At 33.7% G+C, this 26462-nt stretch overlaps 1 long non-coding RNA gene across 1 annotated transcript; it reads left to right on the top strand.

Moving 5' to 3' along the window:
• Positions 1-3547: 3547 nt before the first annotated feature.
• Positions 3548-26199, top strand: LOC122531365. Its single transcript, XR_006307258.1, has 2 exons — positions 3548-3938; positions 26151-26199. It is a non-coding gene; the product is annotated as an uncharacterized LOC122531365 (long non-coding RNA).
• The last annotated feature ends 263 nt before the right edge of the window (positions 26200-26462 follow it).

Below are 26462 nucleotides of genomic sequence, written 5' to 3' on the forward strand. Positions count from 1 at the left end.
AATTAAAGCGATTTTAAAAATGCACGGCCCCGGAGAGTGGCGACGTTATTGATTAAACAGCAATAAAATGTAAAGGGAATTCTCACTTAATTCCAAATTTAATTGTATTAAAATTTCAAGTTCAGTTAAAAGCGTATTGTGGAAAAATATTCGTTCCCGATACGTTCGCATAATTTACGCGTTACTTATTTCTTACATCCCGCGTTTGCGAAGTGAATTTCACTGTTAGTTTCATTATTAAGTCGTTTAATTTAGTAATAAATCATCCGTTTGAATATTTCACCGGCGTCAGGATCTTAAAACTTACACTCCCAGACGATGGAAATAAAATTTCACCTACTCTCGTAATGCGTAACGTTTCACTTATCGCGTGCGAGAGAGAGAGAGAGAGAAATAAGAAAAATATAGAACGGATGATTAAATGCGCAGGAATTATACAACAACAAAAATGAGTGAATTGCTAATTTTCGGTGATGCATGAATTAAAGTATCGATCTTTAATTACGGATTAACCTTGCGGAATGTTGCTGTTTGTCATTGTATTGTTTTGTATTACATGCAACTGCATGTGTATTTGTAATTTTTATGTTTTATTTTTAAATCCAGCATGTATATTATTTATGAAGTTTTTTCTTTTTTCTTTTTTTTTTTTTCCCTGAAACGATGCGTGTTTCGTAATCAATTTCACTCGGGACAAGAATATTTGAGAAAGGATAATTTTAATAATTTCTGCGTCTCTAGCAACCTTCCAGCCAAATTTTACAAAGAAAATAAACAAGCGATATTACACGCAGCTACTAACAACCAATCGTCATTATCCCGAGCGACGGTAAAATCAAAGCAAACAAGTAAAAATTAAATTCAATTAAATTCAACATTTGAACGCGAAACTACCCTTTGCAAAGATCATCAAGATTCAAATTAGTCGTCCGCTATTCGTCTCTTCCGTCGTTAACAATAACTCAAGGCTCCATAACATTCCGTGAAAATGGAAGCCAGTGGAGGTTAACGAAAAAAGAAAAAAAAAAAAAAAGAAAAAGAATAAAAAGAAATAGAAAAAAAGAAAGAGACTGTATTTTTCACGCGCCGGAAGGAAAAACAGAAGTGGATTCGTGAGAAACATCGAGTCCACCGGGGTCCTCGAACCTGGCTCTAAGCACCTGTAAAGTGTGTAACGATAGTAAACGGAGAGCGGCCGCGCAAATATTTCGCCGGAGGAAGACGGTTCGACTAGTTGAGAAAACGTACACCGTCTTGACTTCCGCGGAGAAAAGAGTATCAATATGCATAAAGGTCTGAGGTGGGGGAGGGGGTCTGATGCTCGAAACTCTCTAGCCGGATACTTCGTTCGTTCGCCAGCTATAACGAGCTATGAATTATGAATCGAGCCAGAACGAGGGACTCTGTCTCTCTCTCTCTCTCTCTCTCTCTCTCTCTCGTTCTCGTTCTCTGGTCCTCTGTCCCTCTCCTCCTCTCTCTTTCCACTCTGTATGCCCTCCCATCTACTCTTCTTACGACTGTTCAATTTAACAGACGACCCGTGCTCGTACGAAAATCAACAAATATTGTTCTTGCTACAGTTATAACCGGTGGCCCGTTATTACGTAAATATTTTGCACCGTGAAACTGTAATTAAAGATCTATTAAATCAGCTCACGCTGGGTTAATTACATTGAAACTGCCGCCGCCGCCGACACGCATCCACCACCCCCACCCGATCACCCGTGAAATACCGTCGAATCACTGAAATACGGAAACTTTTCGTCAGCGGCATCTACCCTTCTTTTCCTTCCTCTCCCTTTCTTGTCTCCCTTTCCCCCCCGCGGTGTCTCTTTCCCCTTTTACCACCGACCCGCGTTCGCGCGAAGTCCAATAATTTCTCCGATCGACAGATTTATGTACTTGTGTCGATGGTATTCTTGGAGAAGGGGTTTTGTGGATCAGGAATTTTGTGAAGCAGGCCATTCTCGAGAGCATATTAATACTCTGTAATAATATGTAATACGCAGGGCGAATCTCGGATTTTCTTAATGAAACAGTTTCGAAGGAATGTGAAATTCTTTTAACGTTCTTTTACAAAAATTCATTACTTTTACGAAACTTCATCAGAGATACTTTGTTTTTAAATGTAACTTACTTTTGCCACTGAGGTACGCCTCTTTGATGCTACAGCAGCGAAATTTTGAAGATTAAATAAATTAAGTAAAGTATGATTGACTTGAATACATTTTACTACTACTAGTATTAACATTTTAAGGATCATTTCATCTCGTAAAAATTTTATTAATAATATAAGGTTGTTCGGAGAGTTGGCAGCAGAGTTTGGAAATTCAGATATTAATATTATAAGAAGATGTAACACTAATGCAATTCAATCCAAGTGCGCAAGATTGAAACTATTCGGATAAAAAGAACTTTTTGATTAAAAAAATAGTTGTATTAATACTGTAAAAACTTGTGACCTGATTCTAGCATCCTGCAGTACTTAGAATTGGTAACTGATAACGTCGTATGATATTCAATATTTTCAGTATTTAACAATAGATGACGCTGCTGCAGCATCAAACGTGATACGGTGCGCGCATTTTTAAAACGAGGTAAACAGCGGTGACGTTGATTACAAAAGAAGAAAGACGAAAATAAAATAGGAAAGTATGTTGTTAAGAATAAAAAAGATCAAGTAGTCGTTCTAAAGATCTTGCTGTAAATAAATTTAGATAAGAAGATTGTTTCGGATAAAATTCAAGTACATATTGACTCTAGTTGGATAGATAGACCGTACCGATTGTTAACAATGAAGAAATTTTGTTAATTATTAAAATTATTACAGGAATAATTTATAACAATTGCACTATAGATATTTAAATAGGTTTGAAATATGTATTGATACATATGTACTTATATATATATATAAATTACAGAAATTTAAATTTTACTCGAAAACAAAAAATAAATGCACAAACAAGGTAGAATAAACGTGACATCAAAAACATGCTTTTCTGTGTCACATCCTATCGTATCGATTCAGGCAGGTTTCGCACCGCAGCGCTACTAGTAACGAGAATTGAAATTAAAAAAATATAGATGTTGTGTCAGATTTGTTTCGAGAATTACTTATTAAATTGAACGTGGTGGTTCATCAATGAAGAAATATAACGATTTAAAACAGAGACCGTTGAAAATTGCACGTCTGTGTTTATACCATTTTCGTGTCACATCCTATTATATCGATTTAGGTAAGTTTCACATCGCAGCGCCACTAACAATAGGAATTAAAATCAGAAAATATGAATGTCATTGACTGAAGATAGAATAGTTAATGCAACGATCATATTCTACCATGTCTACCACCAATAAAGTAGAAATCTGCTGTCAATAATACAGAGTTCTATTCATCCAACATACCGACGATCGTTTACCCTCTACAGTTGATACCTACAATCGATAAAACCGTAATTTCTCGACAAAACCGAGTGGCGTCTCTGACCGTGAATCATCGGGCGCAGGAGCCAAGGGGCACGATCGTCCTAACGGGTTGCCAGTCGGCAGGAGTTTAGTCGGTGCCGGTCCCGAAACGCGTTCACGTCTGGACATTCCATCGGGACACGATATCTAAGATGGCAACAGACATGTACATTTGATAGGGCAGTCGATTCGAAGGGGATAGCCGACTCGGTTCAACCAGAACAATACGGCATAATGAGCGGCTGACGAGGTGTAATACGCGGCATGAACGGATAGTTGAGGGACCGGTGGTTGCTCAGTTCATCCCTTGAAATTTTCCGAAACGACTCAGCTTCTTCAGGGGGGGTGTGATATCGCTTTCCGTTCAAGCAACTCGTCGTGCACGGGCTTTCCGCGCGAAACAGACGTGCTTGTGTGGGAAGTTAAAGCATTCTCGATGGCACGCCCGTGACCAATGGTCCCACAGGATAAAGGTAAGCGATACGTTCGTCACGTCCGGCTCCTTCGACCTATTTTACGCCGCTTTTCTACGCGACACGCGCCAACCCTTCGTCTCGCCGATCTGCTGACAAAATTTGATGAAACTGTGGTCTTTCTTTCGCGATTGATCGATAGCGAAATAGAAACGCTACACTTGCATCGAAATTTCTTTACATTACCTGTCGGACGTGAAAAGTTTGTAATTATTAAGGAGAAGAACTAACACGCTTCTCTTTGCGTTCGAAACGTTTGTCGCATTTAATAATGGTAAATATATTACAGAAAAATCACGATTGTCTGAAAAAGAAACAACGCAATTGTATGTCGTCTGAAACGTGAACCTCGAAAATGAGATTTGCATCGAAAAGTTTTTTATCGACAAAATTTATCAAAAAATTCGTAACGGTTCACTGAAAAATAATATGCTTACTTAAAAAATGAGTGTTTCAAATGAATTCCGTGATAATGACCTTGCACAAGCGCAGCATCTGGGCAAGTCTATTTTGAAAAATTCTTGGCCACGTTCTCAATCACGTATCTTCAGTTAATTTGATATAATTCAAAATTCTTACTTGTACGTGTACGTAGGTTACTTTCAATTAACGTTCCCTTTGAAATGTTTAGAGTCGTGATTAAACTGATGTTCATGGGGATATTACATCGCTGAATGTGGATTACAGAAAATTTCACGGCGTTTGTCGAATTCAATGGGGCGATTAGAGTTTGTTGGGTGACTTTGAACCCTCTTTGACTCGTCCGGTGTGTTTGCCATTCAATTCGTCGCGGACATTGACTCAAGGATTGTGGGTAATCTCGCTGGAAGATGAAAATCGACTTGAATTAATTCATCGATCGCGGTTAAAATTAACAAACCCGATAACCGGCCTTATCCAGATCGTTTTCGATTAATCGGTTATTGCAAATTGGATTTCTAGTTTCTAGTTAAAAGCGTGGACGAAGCGAATGTGAAACAGGGCTGCGTTTCAGATATCCCGTTTGTCAATTAATTTCAAGATTTCGGCGAGCATTCGATTCCTCGGATCGTGGAATCAATGCAAAAACAAGCGAAGCTGAGGAATTCGTTTTAATTGATTTTCCAGGCGGATATCAATTTCAATATCAATAAAGTTATTAGTTTTACTATTATAGTTAATAGTACTATTCGTGATCGATGAACTTGTTCTTTAAGAATATAACTCTTTGACGTGACAGGTTCATTAAATGCGAAATTGAATTTCACTTTGAGACAGATTATTTGTTCACGGCGTTCGTTTTCGCCGTTGAATTACAGGTTCCTTTTGCTTCTTTTACTTACTTCTCTCGACGTTCTAATTATCAGAAATGCGTGTCTTAAATAAACGAGTTTCCCCGAAATAAATTTTACAATCTGGCGGAGGATTTTCCTTCGAAATGCGAGAGGAGGTATTTATTAAACTGGTTGTTAAAATGTGTAATAAATGTTTAATAAAATCAAAGTCAAGGTATTGTTTTGTTTAGAAAATTACACTCAATGCAACTGCTGATTTATTAACGGGTATTTATAAGTAAGAAAAGTGTGAAGTGTAGAAAATTAAAAGTATAATTGCAGTCAAATTTCTCTCTTACTTTTGGTTTCTTAAAAAACACAAGTTTGGTTGTTTGTACTAATTTGGAATATAATTAGCTTTCAGTCTCGTATAATAATTAAAAAGTCAAGAAACTGTTAATTACCGCGCTGTACCGTAGAATATTAACAGTTTAAAGTGGACGGTGCATAACAAAGTGTATTAATTATTATCTCATGAAAGTTCCGTAGATTGTTAATTTACGAATTCTCCAACTATTCGCTTCGTGAGAACGAAGCTTATGCGCAATGAATTTTCCACTGTCGTTTCTGCGTACCAGAGTTATCGCCTTAACCATAAGAATAACAGAAGTTTGCCGCACAGAAATTAAAATAAACACCCTTGAAACTAAAAAACAAATAATCAATAATACCATAAATTACTACCATGTCGTCAATCACAATGGTTTCACTGAGAGTAATACAGTATTAATAATAATAATGTTTGTCGTACAAAATTTGAAGATGACACCAGTGAAACTATTCGAATATCTTAATGATATTGTAAAATATTACATGCAACAGAATATGATTACGAAATATTATAATAATATATCATTGCAATCATTTGGAAAATAATTGAAAAATTAAAATGAATACCGAAAATATGAAAGAAATTCTTTCAATGATATTGTAAAATATTAGAAATACAGTATTAATAGCACAATATTACAACACTATAATGTATATTATTGCTCAGAAAATTTTATTGCTCAGAAAATATTACAACACTATAATGTATATTATTGCTCAGAAAATTTGTAACGCCCTTTGGAAAATATTTGAAAAAATTTGACATACAAAAATTTAAAAAAGGCACCTGAGATGAAGAAGAAGAAATTATCCAAGTTTCTTAATAATACCATGAAATATTAAAATTATAATAAAACACAACATTAATAGCGTAGTAATATTGTAATATATCGTTGTTCAAAAAGTTCTCTACGAACAATTAACTCGTCAAAATCATATTTACAATTATTTTTGCATTTGAAACAATTTGCCCTGTCCTCTAACATAATACACTTTATCTCCAGACACAAAACTGACATCTACCATTTTGTCAGAAAGAAATAACTTTCGTGCCGCGCCAAATTCGAAAATAATTCCGTCTTTACAAAAAAAAAAAAAAAGAAACACTAAACACTCTGAAAGCAAATCTCAGATTCAAATAAATATTGTCGCGTGTATCTCATGTACGTATCGCATTCGAAGAATCCTCGAACCAAGTGACAACAGATCGTGTTGCTTTTCAATGCCAACGCCGATTTCTTCGCGATTCGTTTTTCTTTTTTCTTTTTTTTTTTTTTTTTTATTCCTTCGCGAAGGCAACGCCGCAGATTCATTCGCAGAGGATTCTTTTAAAATTCAAGACGAGCCCAGACGGTGGGACGGGAATATATAGCGCAAATAGCCGCGTTACTAGACGCGATCTAGAAGAGAATTTATGTATCCAACGCAATTTGCTTAAAACGCGAATAAAGACCGTAATTTACGACAGGCAGATTGTTATCCTATTCTGTCTTGAAATTACGCGGAAATTTTTGGACCGTGGCGTTCCAAGGGCTGCCACGGTTTGCCGCGCTTTGTTCCCTGGATCGTTCGATTCTGGACCGAGACTTGTAAATCGTCGGAAATAAATCACTTTTCTTTTTTTGTTTTGGGAAAGGGGAAAAAAGCCTGGTGATGCATGGGCGACAGTGAGCCATTAATACTTTGAGCGTTGTATGTCGAAGAGAAATCGAAGGAAAAGCGTGAAATATGAGAGTAATATAATCGAAAGTGACGTTAGACGGTGCGACTCTTTCGGTTCAGTTTTTTGCTACGACCTGTTCCTTTTTTTTTTTTTTTTTTTACGGGTTTTTTCCTACATTTTTAGAAAGTGTGAAATTTTCGTTGCTAATTCTTGATAACTGACATTTTCCATTCTTGATCTAAATCGTAATGTAATAACTTAAATGTTCACGTCAAAAAAGAACTTATATTAACTGGAATTGAACTCAACTTTAAGTTCTTCGTAATCCCACCTGTAAACTCTTGACAGTGTTTTGATTTTGATCATGTTCGCTGATATATTTTCTCGTGTGAAAGAACAAATTTTTATTTCCAACAGCTTCATTCGTCAATAGATTAACGAAAACGATGAATTAAGTTAACTATAGATAATATTGTTAATATTAAAATAATATCGAATTTAATAAATTACAAGATCTTGCAAGAATAAAAGAAAATTAACAATATCAATATCAAGAACACTAAAAGAACGAATTAAATAGAAACAAAATCACAAATTAATTTTGCTGTATTAATTGAAAAGTTTCGTTTGTTTCTAAGAATATAAATTGGTTTCAACTTTATAAATATTCAAAGACACCGTACCCGAGTATGTTTCGTAAGTTAAAAACAAGAGTTATTTGTGACTTTTTAATCGAAAAATTGCAATTGAATTTTCAACGCTGTAACAAGTATCTATTTGTCTGTTGCTGTAACGTAATGACTGTCCAATACACAATATAACGTGTGTGCAGTGCACGATATTAGCTACTCAGAAAAATGAGGAGGCATCGTTGAATATCGAGCCCCGGGTACAGCAAACTGAAAAGCCATTCTTCTTTTTTCACTATTCGCTAGATTACCGGATATACTACGTCCTCATTTTCTCAAGCATACATTCCTTTTTCCCCGATAAAACCCGATCGAGAACACACCTATGCATCCTGATCTCCATTCGATTGCAAGCTTCATCCTTATGAAAATTGCCGTCCATTTTCTAACAATAGACAATAGTCTGAGTCTTATTTTCACTTCTCTCATCTGTGTAAATTTCATTTCAACTCGAAGTCAATCAATAATTTCAATTATTCAATTAATCGTCGATTGCAGATGATTTTATTTCACGCGGAATTGATAATTCATTTAGAACGAAATTTCAAACGAATGTCAATTAATTTCAATTTCGTACATTTTTAGTAGAATAACACAGTGTGCTGGATATTTAATATATAAACGATTTATATATTTGATCGTGTTGCGTCATGCGAAATTACAATTACAAAAGCTGTTAAGTATAAACGTCGTCGTGCGATGGCAATATTACTAAAAGCAACATTGTGCATCGTTATTCGAAATAATGGAAGATTTATCTTCGCAGAGAGCCGATTCCGCGAATAAATGTTTCAATGAAACGTATTTGATATTTTAAATAAATTACCGATCAAAGATGGGGTAACATTAACATAATGCTTTTTTCCCTTCTCGGCTATTCGCTTCTGTCCCTGCCAATTGCTCGGGAAACGCGGCCATCTCACTGTTTTCAGTAGTACACATCAATCATTGAAATTAATGCACATAAATTGCTCTAGAGTACGTTTGAAATGGCCATCTTCTACGTTATCACATGCAGTAAAATGTCGACCCGTTATATATCTCGACAACGATGCCACGCAATGTTATTCCTTTAGCAAATTTATCCCTTTTCTATACGGGATATCAATTATCGATTCTACAATAATCGTTTGTGATTTGCTCAAACGAACGTTGTACTACCTGGTTTACAAATGTCACCGGATGAAAGATTCAAATGACGAGAAAGTATCTATAAAAATCATTAAAAAGTTTTTCACAAACGATTTTAAATAATTGTCATTATTCTTGAATTTTTATTAGTGCGTAGTTAAACGTAAATGAGAAATTAATCCTGATCAATCCCAATTTAATATATTGTATATTTGGTCTTGAAGTTAATATAAATTGTAGATAATAAAAATAACATTATTAAATAGTAAAGTCGTTTTAATAAAAAGTTTTATATAAATTTGTATAATCAATTTTATGAATAAAAAATTTTCACTAAAGTCAAAACACTAACTTTCATGAATAGTAATAGTAATGTAGAGTTATGTGACAGATATCCTTTCACTAATATTAATTTTTATGAATTAGGTGATACTTAAATTTAATCAAATTAACAAATGATTGAAAACAAAAGAAAGATGATAGGTTCTTGAACGATTTTCATTACAATTTTCAATAATATTTGAAACTTTTGTTCTCTTAACAAGTTTAAAGTGTCAGAACACTCTTGTTGCTAAAATTTTATCCGAAATAATTATCAAACTGAATTTCTGCTTATCAGTGTTTATTTTGATCGTTGTAGATTTTTAAAATATCAAAATATTAAATATTATTTTATTTTATATGAAATGAAATTTAATTTTATTAAATATATAAAATATTAAATATTAAATTTAAAATGTTAAATATTTAATATCAAAGTCTTTTTCAATATAAAATATTTAATTAAAAAAGACAACCTTTATTCTAATCTTTAACATTAAATGCAGTAAATATAACGCCAATCCTTTAAAAATCATCCAGAAACTTTTAAATGTTTTGTTCGTTCGATCGAAGACGGAATTAGCAACATCGCTACTGACGAATGAAAATTGCTTCGGTAACAAAGAAAAAGGGAAGGAGAAGAAGGAAAAGAGGAAAGCTTGTATTTTGTTAAACGAGAAAGCCTTCGTCGTCTTCTACGAGAAAATCCAATTATTTTCCGTGCTACTGTTTGGAGATACTGACAACTGAACGTTTTTATGGTTATTATTTCGCGGAATGAAATTTCTTAGAAAATGACCACGACGAAGCAACAAAACGAAACGCTGTCCCAAGTGCAACAATTCTGAAGGCGTGAACTATAGTTTAACGTTTTAACGAGTCGAATAAAACGTTACTAAAGCTACTTTCTTCGGAACCATTTGCAGAGAGAAAGAGGGATATCGACGTTCTCAATGGGACACGAAGTCAATCATTTCCGGTGCAACAAATTTTAGGACGGAACAATTAAAAGGATAGAAAGACATTTTCCTCGCCGTTTTTAAAATTAGGACGTTGGATAAGTGTCGAGAAAAATGTGCAATTAGTAATATTTATTCGACATTTATTACATCCTGTATAACTGAAAATTGTACGTTTTACGATAGAAAGGTTATATTCTTGCCTTTTTAATGTACATGTATAATTTTATTTTTAATAAAAATAGAATGTTGTATTAATATTCTGGACATTGTGAGATATGCAACGAGCAATATTTGTTTGAAATTTTTATTTTTTATTAATTACATTTCGCATAGCTGAAAATTTAAAGTGACGAATATTTCTGTCACTCGTAAATATTTGTATATATGAATACATAAATCGAATCAATACGATAGAAATATAAATATATATATTAATGCAACATTGAACTTTTAATTTATTTCTATGTTAGATAATTTATTATTGATTCAATACGATAGAAATATAAATATATATATTAATATATTAATGCAACATTGAACTTTTAATTTATTTCTATATTAGACAATTTGTTATTGATCACATAGAGAAATTAATTCACTTGATACTATCATAATGATTCAAAGGACTTAAGTTTAGAGTATAAATTAAAAGAACATTGCGCAAGAATATAAATTGAAAATTAAAGAATAAAACAGATTGGTTTGAGAGATAAAAAAAAAAAAAAAGAAGCGATGGGAGTTATATTTTATTTTACTTGCAAGGCACACTGATTCAGCTTGAATAAAGTTGAATAAAAAATTTCCCTTCGTTTGTAAAATATTCCCACGCATATTAGGTATGCGTGAATGACAAAATGGTAATACTCGAAGCGATGGACGGCGTTAATAATTCAAATTGCAACTTCAAAAAGGAACTTGGATGCCTGGATTAACACATCCTTTCAACGCAACTGGAAAGTGAAAAAAATTACTCGCACTGTGAAATGTAAAAAAGTGCAGCTTTTATCTTGTAATCTTGTATCTGTTGGTTCCATCTCGACGTTTAATACAAAGCTTCCAGCGGAGAATTCAAAGACAAATTACGATAGAAAACTGGGAAATTTCTTTCTATCTCTTTGAAATACGTCGCGAATCAATCGTTTGTTTCTAGATTTTTTATTTTTCGGAAAAAAATAAGCAATAAGAAAGTCAACGAGATTCTTTAATTTGAAAGCACAATACTCGCTGTTTAACTCTAAAGTTAAAATAGCTATGTGTATATAGATAACGTATCTATTCTCTCCTATTAAAACAAACATGCGAGGCAAAACAAAAATTTGCTTGAACAAAGTTGTTGTTGCAATGAAAATGAGTGTCCCTTGTAGAACTGTTCTCGTATCTTCTATTTTCAATTAGAGCCGGAGAAAATTTTATTCGGGTGACGCAGACAACGAGTAAAATTAAAGAGTACCATCTCAGGTTCGTCAGTAACGAACGAACGAAATTGGATGGAAATTTGCGCGAGTAAGAAATTATTTGTAACAAAAATCGATCCAAACAAATATTTGGACGAATATATATTTACTGATATAAAATTTCACATCGTGTTCTATAATTTTATCATTTTAACATTTTACAAATTCGAAAATTGACACCTCTTTAATTAACAATTATTAATTAGTCTAAAGAAAACATTTTACAAATTCGAAAATTAACACCTCTTTAATTAGTCTAAAGCAGAGGCTTTTAAAATCAATCATTGTTGAGCAAGATTTACTAGGAATGACGCATTTCACTCGTCTTTAATTTATTCAAACAAATTAACCAACGACGAAATGAATTTCTTACGAATAGTAAAATCATATTGATATGTCCGGCTGAAGCGGATCTGATTCTCTTGCTGATAAATATTTGCTGGAAACAACTGGAATAGTGTCCAGCCCTGTTTCCGATATCCCGAACAATTTAATCCGCAAACGCGTTGCCGCGCGCCGCGTGCATGCGGGCGTAGAGAGAAAACCGACCATGTCCCGCCATTAGACAATGGACGTCCAATGCTCATTAACGTTCGTTTTTCTTTTTCTTTTTTTTTTTTTATTTTTCTTTTTCCGTGGAATCGCGTTACGTCCACTGTGGAAAAAAGCTTTTCTCCGACCCGCTTTTTAGCTCGGGCTACGTCAGCTAGGTAAAACCCCGTGGCTGGAACGACACGGCGAGCGCAAAGGGCTCTTGGTATAGGTCGGCTCGTTAAAGGCAGTCCCGAACATGAACGCAATCACGTCACTGACCGGAGAAAAACTCTTCTCGATCGAGCTAGGAATTTTCGTTCGGATACACGCACTCTTTTTCTCGCCTCTCTCGTGTTTTCCTCTGTCTCTCTTCGTGTCTTCCTCTCCTTTTTGTTTCTGTCTGCTTCTGTCTCTCTCTGTGTTTCGTTCTGTTTCTCACCGTCTTTCTCTCCATCTCTATCTTTCTGTGTTTCGTTCTATCTCTGTTTTTCTCTGTCTTTCTTCGTGTCTTCCTCTCCTTTTTGTTTCTGTCTGCTTCTGTCTCTCTCTGTGTTTCGTTCTGTTTCTCTCCGTCTTTCTCTCCATCTCCATCTTTCTGTGTTTCGTTCTATCTCTGCCTCTCTCTCTGTTTTTTTCTGTCTATCTCTGTCTCTCTTCGTATCTTCCTCTCCTTTTTGTTTCTGTCTTTTTTTGTCTCTCTCTCTCTGTATTTCGTTCTGTTTCTCTCTGTCTCTTTCTCCATCTCTATCTTTCTGTGTTTCGTTCTATCTCTGTCTCTGTCTCTGTTTTTTCTCTGTCTCTTTTCGTGTCTTCCTCTCCTTTTTGTTTCTGTCTCCTACTGCCTCTCTCTGTGTTTCGTTCTGTTTCTCTCTATCTTTCTCTCCATGTCCATTTTTCTGTGTTTCGTTCTGTCCCTGTCCCTCTCTGATTTTCTCTGTCTCTCTTCGTGTCTTCCTCTTCTTTTTGTTTCTGTCTCCTTCTCTCTCTCTCTCTCTCTCTCTCGCTCTCTCGCTCTCTTTCTCTCTGTGTTTCGTTCTGTTTCTCTCTGTCTTTCTCTCCATCTTTCTGCGTTTCGTTGTGTCTCTGTTCCTCTCTGTTTTCCTCTGTCTCTCTTCGTGTCTTCCTCTCTTTTTTGTTTCTGTCTCCTTCTCTCTCTCTCTCTCTCTCTCTCTCTCTCTCTCTTTCTGTGTTTCGTTCTGTTTCTCTCTATCTTTCTCTCCGTGTCCATTTTTCTGTGTTTCGTTCTGTCTCTGTATCTCTCTCTCTCTCTCCATCTCCGTCTTTCTGTATTTTTGTCTCTTTCGTCTCTCTCTCTCTCTCTCTCTCTCTCTCTCTCTCTCTCTCTCTCTATCTATCTTTCTGTTTGTCTCTTTTTTTTCTCTCTCTCTTTGTGTTTCTCTCTTTCCTTTTCACTCTCTCTCTCTCTATTTTTCTTTTTCTGTTCCTGTCTCTCCCTTTTCCTCTTATTTTCTTTCTCTTTCAGTCTTTTTCCTTTCTCTTTCTCTCTCTCTCTCTCTCTCTCTCTCTCTCTGTCCGTCTCTTTCGCACCTCTCTCGCTCTCGGTCCATCGAGAAAGTTGGCTGGTCGCACAAGCGTGCGGAAACGCGAGAAACGTCGGCCGGTTGATCTGGTTAGATCGTCGCTATCGGGAATTTCACAATTTCCGGGCGAATCCAATAATTTCCTCGTTTGAGAGGGAACGCGTCCGCGTTCGCGTAACGGCGGACTAGTTACGCCGGAGTGCTCGCCGAATCCCAGCGATGATAAAATGGATTTAAATTGCACCGTGTATACCTGCGCGCGAGACGCCCAGGATCCGACTCGCGCGATGAAGCGAATACACACACGCTCACTGAGTGAGGGGAGGAATGATTTCGTTAATGCGTTCGAGGAGTTGATCATGGGCGAAACTCTGGACGTTTGTATAAATAAACATGTTTATGAACGTGTGCAAGGAAATGGAGCCTAGGCGACAAATGTATGTACGTATACAGAGTGTTCAGAGTATTATGGATCAGTGTTTTTCTTAACCAGTGTTGACAAATATGATAGGTTTTTGAAAAAAAGTGATAGAGAAAGGAATATTTTTTCATTGGTTTTTATTTCTTTTATTATTAATGTTTTACATTTTTCATTATTAATTTTATATATTACAATGTTTTATATTTTATATTTATTTTATTATTAATGTTTTTTTATTGATTTTTATTATATCTATGTTTTATTGTGATATTTTATTTGTTATTAATGCTTTTATTAGTGGTCTTATTTTTTTTATTATTAATGTTGTATATTAATGGTTTTATTTTTTTATTATTAATGTTGTATATTATGTTTTATATTTTATATTTATTTTATTTGTTATTAATGCCTTTATTTTTTTTAATTAAGTTTTTATACTTTGCAACGATGTTCGAGGAACGAACGTTGTTCAATTTCTTTTTAAACAGAATGGCAGTATTTTTTGATCGATTCTCTGCATGTCGAGACACTATTAGTTTCCCGAAATCTTAATTAATGTAAAATCTATCGTATGAAAGATGTAGAGGTGTAGCACTGTTGCTTTCATACTGTCCTCATCTTTCGTGCGTAGATTTTATAAAATTGAAATTAAAATATGTTCTGAGCTAATATTTCTTTTTTAAGAAATTAAAGTACATAAAAAATTGAAGTACATCGTACTGTCTATAAAAATACATTAAAACTTCTTCTTCTTCCACTTTTTCCAAGAGAAACGTTGGCTCACAATACCGCGAACATTTTATTTATCATCGTCGAAAGAATATATGCTACACAGTATAAAATGTTGCATTCAAATTTCTTATGAATGTATAAAAATCCGCAGTCTATTAGGATTAGGATTAACTTTACGAGCATCTGTCTAACATAAGTGTAATACTTGACAAAATATTGCAACTTTCAATTAGTAAGAAATGAAGATAATTCTCACACACAAAACTAATAATAATTACTGAGTAATTCACATTTTATAGTAACTTCAATATCAGTAATAAATATCAACAATTGATGTTGGCACTTAGTAACACCGGAATTAATAATTATCAATACTTCTCACGTATAATATTCTACAATTCAATAAACTTCACGCCCCAAATCATCATCCCTTATTAAAAACCAAACAAAATTTTCGTCGTTTCTGACTTTCCTGCCACGGAAAAGAAAAGGGAGAGGAAATTTCTCTGCTCTGAACGAGTCACTCGAACGTCTCTCGAGAGAAAAATATATTCAAAACGCGGGGGAGAGTTAAACGTTTGACGCTGTCAAACCGGCACGATCAGCGAGGCGAGTTGTTCAATTTCTGCTCCGCTTGAGGCTACGTACGTACGTATCTGGTGTCCATCAAAAATTCCTCTGGCGAAAAAAGAGGAAAAAAAAAAAAGAAGGAGGAAAAAAGGCAACGAGAGGAAAACGTAAAAGGAAAAACAGCCAATGGCCATCCATCTGACGGAGGAGAGGTCCATTTTCAAGCAGCGGCCACCACGGCAGAACAGGCACTGTGGACGCGAAGAGGACGCAGATTGAAAACACCCAGAATAACCGGTACATGGAAAAACCGTGTCAACGATCAGCACCGGATGAAGCACCTGAATTAGCCGCAGTTTAGTGTTTACCGAACCCTCGACAATGTCTAGCGAGCGGGCAATCGATAGAGGAGCGTGCAAAAAAAAGGATTTCGAACCGCTTTTATCGGCGAGATTGACGAGGTGTGCACGTATCGTTGAACGATGATCGGTAAAAGCAATATACGAGCTGCGGCATTTCAATGAGACCGCCTAACAGCTGGCTCGCGAGAGTTTGCCGGAAATCTTCTTTTGCGAATTTATCGCGTGTGAGATTGTTGTAGGGAATCATTTTGTTATTTTGTTAATGTTGCGCAACGTGCCATTACCCATCTCTCGTTTCTCTAAAGTGATCTGTCCCTTGGTATTAAATCGACGAGTTGAAGAATTAATTTAAAGAAATTGAATAATTTTAAAGAGGAGAGATAGAATTTTGATTGGATAATTAACATCGTCGATGAGATGATAAATGATTAAGCTTGCAAGTCTCTTTTATTAAATAGATTTTGATTAAATTAAATTTTTATTCAAATTATAGTATATATTTTATTATATGTTAATTTATATTTTATTATATTTATAATATATATTTTATTATATTTTATTATATTTATAGTATATATTTTATTATATATATTATATATTAATTATATATTTATTCATAGTATGATCCACTCTTGGAATATTCAATTTTATACCGTGATCTTACACATTTTATGTGCATTCTATAAAAAAAATGTGCCAGATTGTGACGAACGATGATTAAGGATGCAACTTTTCCTTCGATTATTTTACATTGTTGAAACTGTTAGAAATATCAGTCGATAATTTCCGTCTGTAGAGATGGCGTGAAATTGCGATGAGCGAGAGAGAAAGAAAGAGAAAGAAAGCAAAGTAAGACGTCTATGAATTATAGCCGTAGTCGTCGTTAGATCAGAACAGTCGGAACCGTAAAGACAGTTTAGAACAAGTATAATCAGAAAATCAGTAAAAGTAAAACCATTGTCAGTAAAAGTAAAATCGTCGATGTAAAACTGAAAAAAATAAGAAAATTAGATTGCGCGTGCCGTTCGTTTATAGTTACAAGTTATATTAAGCCATTGTTATTCGTTTAATTTTCTTTTATAGTTAATTTAATACTACACGTTTTATGTGAAATATATCAGTGAAAATGATCAACCAGTGTCGTCTTAAACTGACTCCAAATCATAAATTAAAAGGTAAGAACTCAACAGAATCCATTTTTCATAGAAAATAAAATTCCACAGTTCTCATCGTTATTTCTCTCAGCTAGAATCCACAATTGTAGAAAATTGAAAGAAACTGACATGTTATAAACGAACTATTGCTTACTGCTTAATGGATTAAATACTTTTGTGACTTAAATACTTTGCATTCAATTATGTATATCAAGTAATTCAGTTATGTATATCAAATAATCAAAAAAGTTCTGTTGCATTTTATTATAATAAAGAATGACGTATGCAATTTTTCACCAAAAACAGATACTTTCGTCTCGATGAAATCTTTTACGTTTTTTCTTATTTCGTAAAAAAGAAGTCATAATTTTCTCAATTAATTTGCGAAATGAAACAGTCACGAGTGTACGAATTATTACGTATATAAATAAATTATTATAAATGTAACAAATTTAAATTATAAATTTAATAAAAAATAAATATAAATTTAAAAGAAAGTCATTCAACAAAGTAACAATCTATAAATTTAATAAAAAATAAATATAAATTTAAAAAAAAATCATTCAACAAAGTAACAATCTATATATCTATCATGAAAGAAACAGCTGAACATTCTTATCATCTCGTGATGATAACGACGATCGTGCCTCGTTACCGTGTTAAATTTAACTAAACTTCGAAATATTTTATATAAACACACGTGCAACATTGCTGGCCATTTTACGCCAGAGACGAAAGCAACATGTGCAGGAGACGTTCTATCGTTTGCTTGTCGAAACGGGCGTCTTGTTCGATATTCCGAGCGTGGGGCTGCCGGAAAACGCACTCATACGTGCATGCATTTCAATGAAAGTCCGAATTCGGAGCGAATTTTTCGCGTAATCGCGAGCGTCGAGAAGTTTCGAAGGCAAGTTCGGAGCGTTGAACAAGTTTAGAGAGAAAGTATTCTTATACCTGCGGATTTTCGTTTTTATAACCGCCGGTGGGAATAGGCGAGCGAAGATCTGGTTTGCGGTACGAACGTGACTTCTTTACTGTGCTTGAAGTTTGATATTAAATAATTATTTTTTAAACATTTTATTAATTTATATAATATATATTTATATTATATTGTATATTTTATTAATTTATATAATAATATATTTATATTATATTGTATATTTATATATTTTGAGGACTAGTGATCTTACTATAACGTCACTATATTGCATTTATAGGAAATTTTAAAGTGCAAAAAAAAATTGCACAGAGTGAAATTTCTGCCAATATCATACTTTTTAAATTATATTTTCAGAAATATAAATTTGTTACGGTATAATAACTATTTTAGCGATTTTTAGTGATTAATGACGGTGAAAAAAAAATCCATTGCAAGAAGAGAAAACTCTGATTAACATTGTAATGATCTGTAACATTAAACTAAAAAAGATATCCACTGCAAGTGTACAAAAAGCTCATTATACTTTTCACATAGAGAAAGAAAGTTTTGATTAGAGAACAGTCGATCTACTGCAGTATTATGTGATGCTTAGCACTCAGTGACAGTAAAAAAAATTTAATCTAAGTGCCCGAGCAATTAATTGAGATTATTCATGTAAAAAACAATTTCTGATAACTGAATTAATTCGATAACAATCTACGACGTTGCATGTAGCGATTTTCAATTGTAAATTCTCAACAGAATCTGCCAAACTGATGAAAAGAGTTGATGAGTTTTAGTGTTACCATTAAACAGATCAGAAATGAAACAATAAACTTCGAAAATATTTCTAGAATAGTCGAGAAGAATATTGAAGATGATTTTTACATTGGAAATAATTTTCGTCAGCGAAATTGATGCAATCGATTTTCAAATCTAATTTCATTACGTTCGCGAGCAATCTGGAATCGAACAGGAACCGAGGCGACGATATCGCGATGAAAAATAACATGTGTTGCCCGGTGTCTTTAACAACATTTATCAAGTATGGTCGAACGTGACACGAATGGCATTTGAAACTCGTTCTTGAAGAAGCTACGTGCCGTGCGTGAGAAATGCGCGAGGAGACGAATCGTACGAATCTCCATGAAACGATGAATTTCATTTTTCTCATATGTCCCCGCGCAGACGACATGCTGATGTCTACGCAAATTCGCTGCGTGCGAGGACGTCACTCGATATCCGGTAAGAATACTAAGGAAGAAAAAAATTTTTGTTTTGAAAATAATAAAGTTGAAATTAAATCTTCGTTAAAGTTTCTTTTAAAATTCTTTTGCCGAGATTTTGTTAAAAACTTTTTCCTGAGCACGCGCGTATTTCTACGTGCATTTTCAGACTCGTTTCAAGCTGGAAATATGTGATTAACATATTAATATAATAAAAATAATAATTACTATGTACATAAGTAATTAATAGAAATATTTATTTATTTATTTTGAATAAACGGGACAAAAATCACTTATATACAATAGTTTATATACAGCAGAGATTATATACAATAATTTATATATAATAGATAGGGAAAGAACAAGAATAAGAGCAAGCATCGGGCTAATAAAGTATAGTGAAGAAACATCAGTATAGAAGGTTATATAAAAGAAGGAAAACTATGACAATTAAAAAAAAAAATTATAAAAATTATTTGTATAATTATACAGTAAGAAATTAATACTTAGGTATTGTTATTAATATTTGGGTAATATCATGTAATAGAAATCAATACTAACAGTAGCTAAGTGTTGAAGATGATTTTACTAAATGTTAAGGCTCTCTGATATAATGGACTATAATTGTTTAAATACTTCAGTAATGTACTTTAGTGAAGTTTGGAAAATTTGAGAGTGCAAAAATGCATATAATGTACAAAAATATATGAAATATCATAAAGTACAGTATTTATTATAATATTCGATAGAAGAAACAAATTTCTATTCAGATTCTACTTCTTTAATTCTGCTTTTGGATATTTAAAAATATATATTTTTGTACAATAAGCAAAATAATATTATATTTACATAATAATACAAAAATATACGAAATATCTAAAGTAGAGTATTTATTATAATATTCGATAGAAGAAACAAATTTCTATTCAGATTCTACTTCTTTAATTCTGCTTTTGGATATTTAAAAATATATATTTTTGTACAATAAGCAAAATAATATTATATTTACATAATAATACAAAAATATACGAAATATCTAAAGTAGAGTATTTATTATAATATTCGATAGAAGAAACAAATTTCTATTCAGATTCTACTTCTTTAATTCTGTTTTTGAGTGATTAAACATTTCTAGAAATCCGTCGAAAAGGCTTAGCTATCGCTATAAGCCATTTTATTTGATCGTCCAACGATACGATTACACGTTCTTCGTAAATATTCACTTCCAGTAATTCGTTCGTCGACAACTTTAATAGGATTACCAACTATTCGTGAAGTTACGTCACTAACAATTTATCGGTTCGCAACTCTAACGGGATTGAAAATTTTTCACAAAAACGCTCTATCAACAGGGTGAAATGAAATTTCTCAGACGAGATATCTTCCCCCTAGTATATACGATTAATACTAATTCGTTCTGCACGGAACGAATGCTATATCACGAGGATACAGTTTCACACTTCGAAGTTTCTAACAATGATCTTTCGTCTCTCAGGTCTTGGAAACTCTTTGAGCGGAGGAGCCTAATTGCTCGCTAATCTGATTGAAATCCAACTGTTTGAAATAGGCATTGATTGAGAATGGCTGACTGATGAAAATCTCGATGTTCCTCACGTCGCTAATTTAACGCTACGAAGCCCGAAGTGTGAAATTCGTGTCAGTGAAATTGAAGTTCAAGGAACAAGAGAAAGTTCGTAATATAATTAACAAACGGTTTGGATTTACGAAAAATCATTCACGAATATCTTCGAGATTGCCACTGTGCGTCACGCGGCAGTGAAAATTCTAATTCGAACTGGAGAAAAATAATATTTCTCAGTTATTCAAAAATCAATCCATTCAGAATCAGGCAACAATCTGTCACAATTTTACAAATAATTGAATGTCATGAAATTTCACAGAACCGTAAGATCTGGAAAAAAGGTACAATGACTGACATAAAATATAATGAAATGATATGAAGATTCATGTTAAAATCTCAATGTTAAAAAATAAAATTTAATAATATCGATTGATTGAAGCGCAGATAGATCAATTTAATTTAGAAACATCGAAGTCAAATACACATATTAAGCTATTAAGTTTTATTAGACGATGAATGATTAAGATGAGTATTAAAATCATTTATTAAATTATTTATGAACGATCGTCTTGTTATAATTTCCATTTTCAATTCTCTCGCGAGTAAAAAGATATACATTTTAACGACGAAATTTAGCAATTATCGAGAAATTACAAATAATTCTGTAATTATTCTAGAATCGAAACTGTGCGTCGTAAATCTACAGAATATCCATGAAAAAAATACAAACCGGCGATTTTGACGAATCTGATATTTCTATCATTTATAATTAGAAAATTAATAGGTATATTTACCTCATATTTCTATCATTTATAATTAGAAAATTAATAGGTATCTTTAACTCAACGATCGTTAACGATTTCTTTTCATCATTGGAAAACTATTGCAAAACTTGAAACGAATGCAACGTGTAGAATAAATTCTACTTCTGGCTGTTCAACAGCTCTGTAGTTTCATATGTATGCATTTCTCCGTAACTTTTCGTTAAAACTTTTTTTGAAGGAATAACAGTTGTTGTTGCAGCAGGGTGAGATTTTTCCCACTGAGGAAACTCCTCAGTGTCTGTGTTGATTTCGCACTGTATAAAGATAAATTTCACCCTGCACCATGGGAAGTTCCAGTATTCGGATCATTTGAGTTCTGCCACCGTAGTAATACTGTGAAAATAGTTGAACTTCTCTGATCCTCGAATAATAAGCTTTCGGAACTTTGCGCTGGAAAACTCTCGAGCTTTTCGCAAAGGAATAAACTGAAAACGGTTTGACACAAGAATGACAAGTTTAATAATGAGCACGCTACGATGTAAATATAACATCATTATGAGTAAACAGTACTGCTAGATCAGAGCAAGTAAATAAATAACTGAAAGTCTTGCTGTTGTTAAAGTTTTCAATGCTTCCTACTCGAAATAAGTGAAAACAACAGATGAATGATCGACGAGTGGTTAATAATTTTTCTCATTTATTATATACATATTTTTAGTAAATTAGATGCTTTTACATCTCTGGGTGATCGAGGATTCCAAAAATCCACGGAATTCGTCCAAAAAATTCGTGCAAAGACTGTAACGAAAAGTTCTGAAGAATTAAAGAAGTTGAAGATCAATTCAATTCGAGATAACTAATTTAATTTTCGAGGTTGTTGTTCTTCAAATTAATAATATATTATTTGAAATCGAACAATCTCAAAATTCGAAAATCGGAGGGAGACGAAATTTTCGAAGGCTGAAAGATTATTTCTCTGAAATTTGAAAAAAAAAGAAAAAAAAATAGACGCAGTTGTAAAGGTAAAAGATAGAAAAAGTAGGACGAAAGCGATAAATATATCATAACCACGTCAGTGTCGAATTGAACCGACAACGAGCCCGTTTAGAGAATATACTGTTCGCAAAACTCGAGAGAACTTAAAAACGGTATTGGCGTTTCCCCTTTTACGGCTTATATTTCTGTAAACTCTACCATCGTCGAGTTTGAATAGGTTTTCAACTAAAGTTACTAGTTCGTAATATCGTGTTGCGCTATCGTATTTGATTACTCGCTCTGTTGGTGACCTTTAAATTCTCTTTAAGCACCGAATAGAAGCAGTGTGAATACATATTTGTACAATTGAAAAACGACGTGCTGAAACAATAAACAAATGCTAACTTGTAAAATGCTACTTTCAGAAGCTCAAAATTTGAATCACTTGACAAACAAATTATTTATATTGTATATCGTTGAATAAAGTAGACATTAATTATTAATTGATTTGTGATTTAATGAGAGTTTGCCAATTTGTTACACAAATATATTGTACGTTGAAATCAAAAAATTACAAGAAAACATGTTTATTTAGAAATATGAAACGCATGTCTACCTGTGAAAAATACATAAATTTCTATCGAAGATTAACGTAACGAGATAATGTTATTTACAAAGTGCTTGTCAAGATTGTTACGACGTGACGAAAAATTTAAATTAATTCACGAGAACATTTAATGAAGGAAATATTATCGCGAACAGCGATAATTAAAACGTACGTTAATATATGCAGAAATAAAGTGCGGCCAACATGTTTTGAAAAAAAATATTACACGGAACGTAATACGCAACCAAAATGTAAAATAAATTATGTTAGCCAGGAGAAAGCCAAGTTAATTTTAGAATAAAATAAGCAACGAAATTCATCTCTCCGTTCTCATTTTACGTATAAAAGTAACTCAGTCTTCTTGCTTCTCCTTCGTTCCGCGAAACGCCTTCAATTATTATATTTCTTTTTTCCTTTTTAGCAACAAGACACTAGCAGCATTCCTCAGAATTCACTCCCGTTACTACTTTCTCCAACTTTCCCTCGGCATTTTCCGAAAGAAGACGTTAAAACGTGAACTTCGTATTGTGAATACACACAAATTAGCAATCTGTCGTTGGAAAATTCTATTTAGGATAAGACTGAACGAAATTAATTGATCGAGAGGAGGTGACACTGAACGAGGCAAAGTAAAATTTACAATACTTTCGCACTTTCTCTTTTTCGTACTTCCCTAATATTTTTGAAAACGAGAAGATGTTATTTTCACAGCATAGATTTATAATTTTTATACAAAATGATACTAAATGATGAGGAGTAAACAGAAAATTTCTTCGTCTTATTTCCGAGAAAATGGATTTGAAAAATTCAGGAAATATTTGTAGGAATGTATCAATGAATCTAAATTTTAAAATTTATTGCGCAACTGTAACAAAGAAATTGTGCAAAGTAATTTGACCAATTAAAAAGCAGAAAATACATTCGTTAGAATTCGTCAATTTGTCCTTAATTCGTCGAATCATGTTATGTACTTCAGTGATATGTGTAATATAATAAAAGAAATGAATATCTTGCAGAGACCTATTACCACTGTAACTGTGTATCATAATCAGTGGACAGAAACAACAAGCAGATAAAAATTTTCTCGAAAATGAGGAACAAGGCGAAAAAATTTTACACCAAATTTTTCGTTTATTTTTTCATGCATCGTCATCTCCACTCAGATTGTACTACTATTTGTATAATAATATTTGTATAATAATAATAATACCCTTGTGTGATAATAAAATAAAAATTACACTTTTGAAGCATCAGCGTTAGCACTTCCCAATTTAATTGCACTCGAAAAAGAATATGTTTAAATAGAAAATCGCGCAAATTCGCAAGCAACGACTGAACGATCAAGATCGATCGATATCTTTCGATTCGGCTTCGTTTTACAAGCAGTGTAGTAACTAATAATTTCCGGCGTCGATGATTGATAATGACGCTCGCACGTGAGCACCGCGACGATTCTATATCGATTTCCAATCGCAGCATTGGCGAAAATGTGCAAGCCTGGCCAATTTCCGCGCCGAATTCCGCGCGTCGTTTGCGATTTTCCCACGACTACCGTCAATTTGCGTTCCTCATCTACTGCCACGAACTTCATAGAGTCAATTAATCCGGAAACAAAACACATGGAGCTTCCCTTTTGCAATACGAAAAACGTTCCTCGTGATACTGGTACGATTTGCTCGAACGTGGTGAATACTTGATTGGATTCAGTTTAGAATTAATAGTTCTTGCAAATTACGAATTTTCTTTCGACGACTTGTTACTTTTTATATATAACGTTCAAACTATTATAACCGGGAAAGAAGAGAAAATCATACGACAATTCATTCATTCGACAATCTTATTTTGAATGACAGGCTTCTTCAATGATGTTTTACGTCATGTACCGGGTGGAACTTTCAAGGATATTTTTATTCCTGTTAAAATTGTCAAAATTTGAACGTCTCTAAAGATATTGAACAAACTTTCTCGCGACTTTTGAGTTGCCATGATCTTGAAGATTGAAGTCTTCCGTTTACAATGAACCCCCTTGAAACTTACTACACGATCTTTGTACGATTGTTGAATTTTATCTTGCGTAACCCGAATGTTCAAAATTTAGTTAAATGGATGAATGGTGAATCTAGTAAAGAAACAAATTTTTTCAATACTTTTGAATTTTTACAATTTAAAACTGCGCTTTAAAATAAAAGACCAGGTAAATTGTTACATGATTTTCGGTTGTGAAGTTATAACAATTTAAATTATCGGCAGTTTCTCATCGCACCCATTCTCAACAATTTCCTCTCCATCCGGAGATTAAATTTTTGTCGTTTGTTCAAGTTAATATTCAATTTTCCAGAACAGCGAAAGAGAATCTTTAATGGCAAATTTTAATTTATATTAAAATCTCCCATTAACAGTGTTTCAACACTCACATTTACATCAAAATAATTCAAAAGAGCGGATTTTGAATTTTTCATTAAAATAATGATCCTCTTTCTTCTTTCTATATTCCTAATTATTATCATATTATATTTATATATATATATATTATTACCATATTATATTTATATATATTAATTATTATCATATTATATTATTATCATATTATCGTAGTATTATTTGTACTTATGGTTCTCGCTCCCTTCCTTTGTCTTTTCTTCTCGTTAAGTAACGAAAGAGAGCCCACTTCTCGCAACAAATAAACAAATAATTTATTTCATTACGAAAATTAATGGTGGCTCTAATTTCTTTCACTAACTGTATCTTCGTGGCGACCAATTCCCAACAATTTCCGCTCGATCCTCACGTCCTGGAGCAAATTGAGCCCGGGCCTGTTCGCGCGAATGTACGTACATACACGAAGTGCACGAAAGCGACGAAACGCGTGGCACGCGGTTGCCAAGGCTTTTGTGTGTCGGGAACACGTTGCTACGAGTGCAGAACACGCAGTAATCAAATGCACCTTACAATTGAATTTCAGGCGGGAGAGGAAGAAAGCGATTCTCACACCTTAGTGGATAGAGGGAGAAGAAAATATGGGGAAAGGCGACAAAAGAGGTATCGCGCAGCGCAGCGACGGTGAGTATTTGTTTAATGTTAATTGAACAGCCGCACAGCGCGGTTTCACTAATACCACCATACGGCCATTTAAAATCCTCGGAAATTGAATTGAACGAACGCACGAATACTTCACGAGGTGCGTCAAATTTCATCGTGCAGCTCGAAAGTCGAATCGATCCATCTTAATTTTTACGAAATTCTCACGAAATTTCCTAAAGAACTTCTCAGTTTT

This window comes from Frieseomelitta varia, unplaced genomic scaffold (genome assembly GCF_011392965.1).
Source record: "Frieseomelitta varia isolate USP_RPSP 00005682 unplaced genomic scaffold, Fvar_1.2 scaffold_395, whole genome shotgun sequence".
NCBI classification, from domain to species: Eukaryota; Metazoa; Arthropoda; class Insecta; order Hymenoptera; family Apidae; genus Frieseomelitta; species Frieseomelitta varia.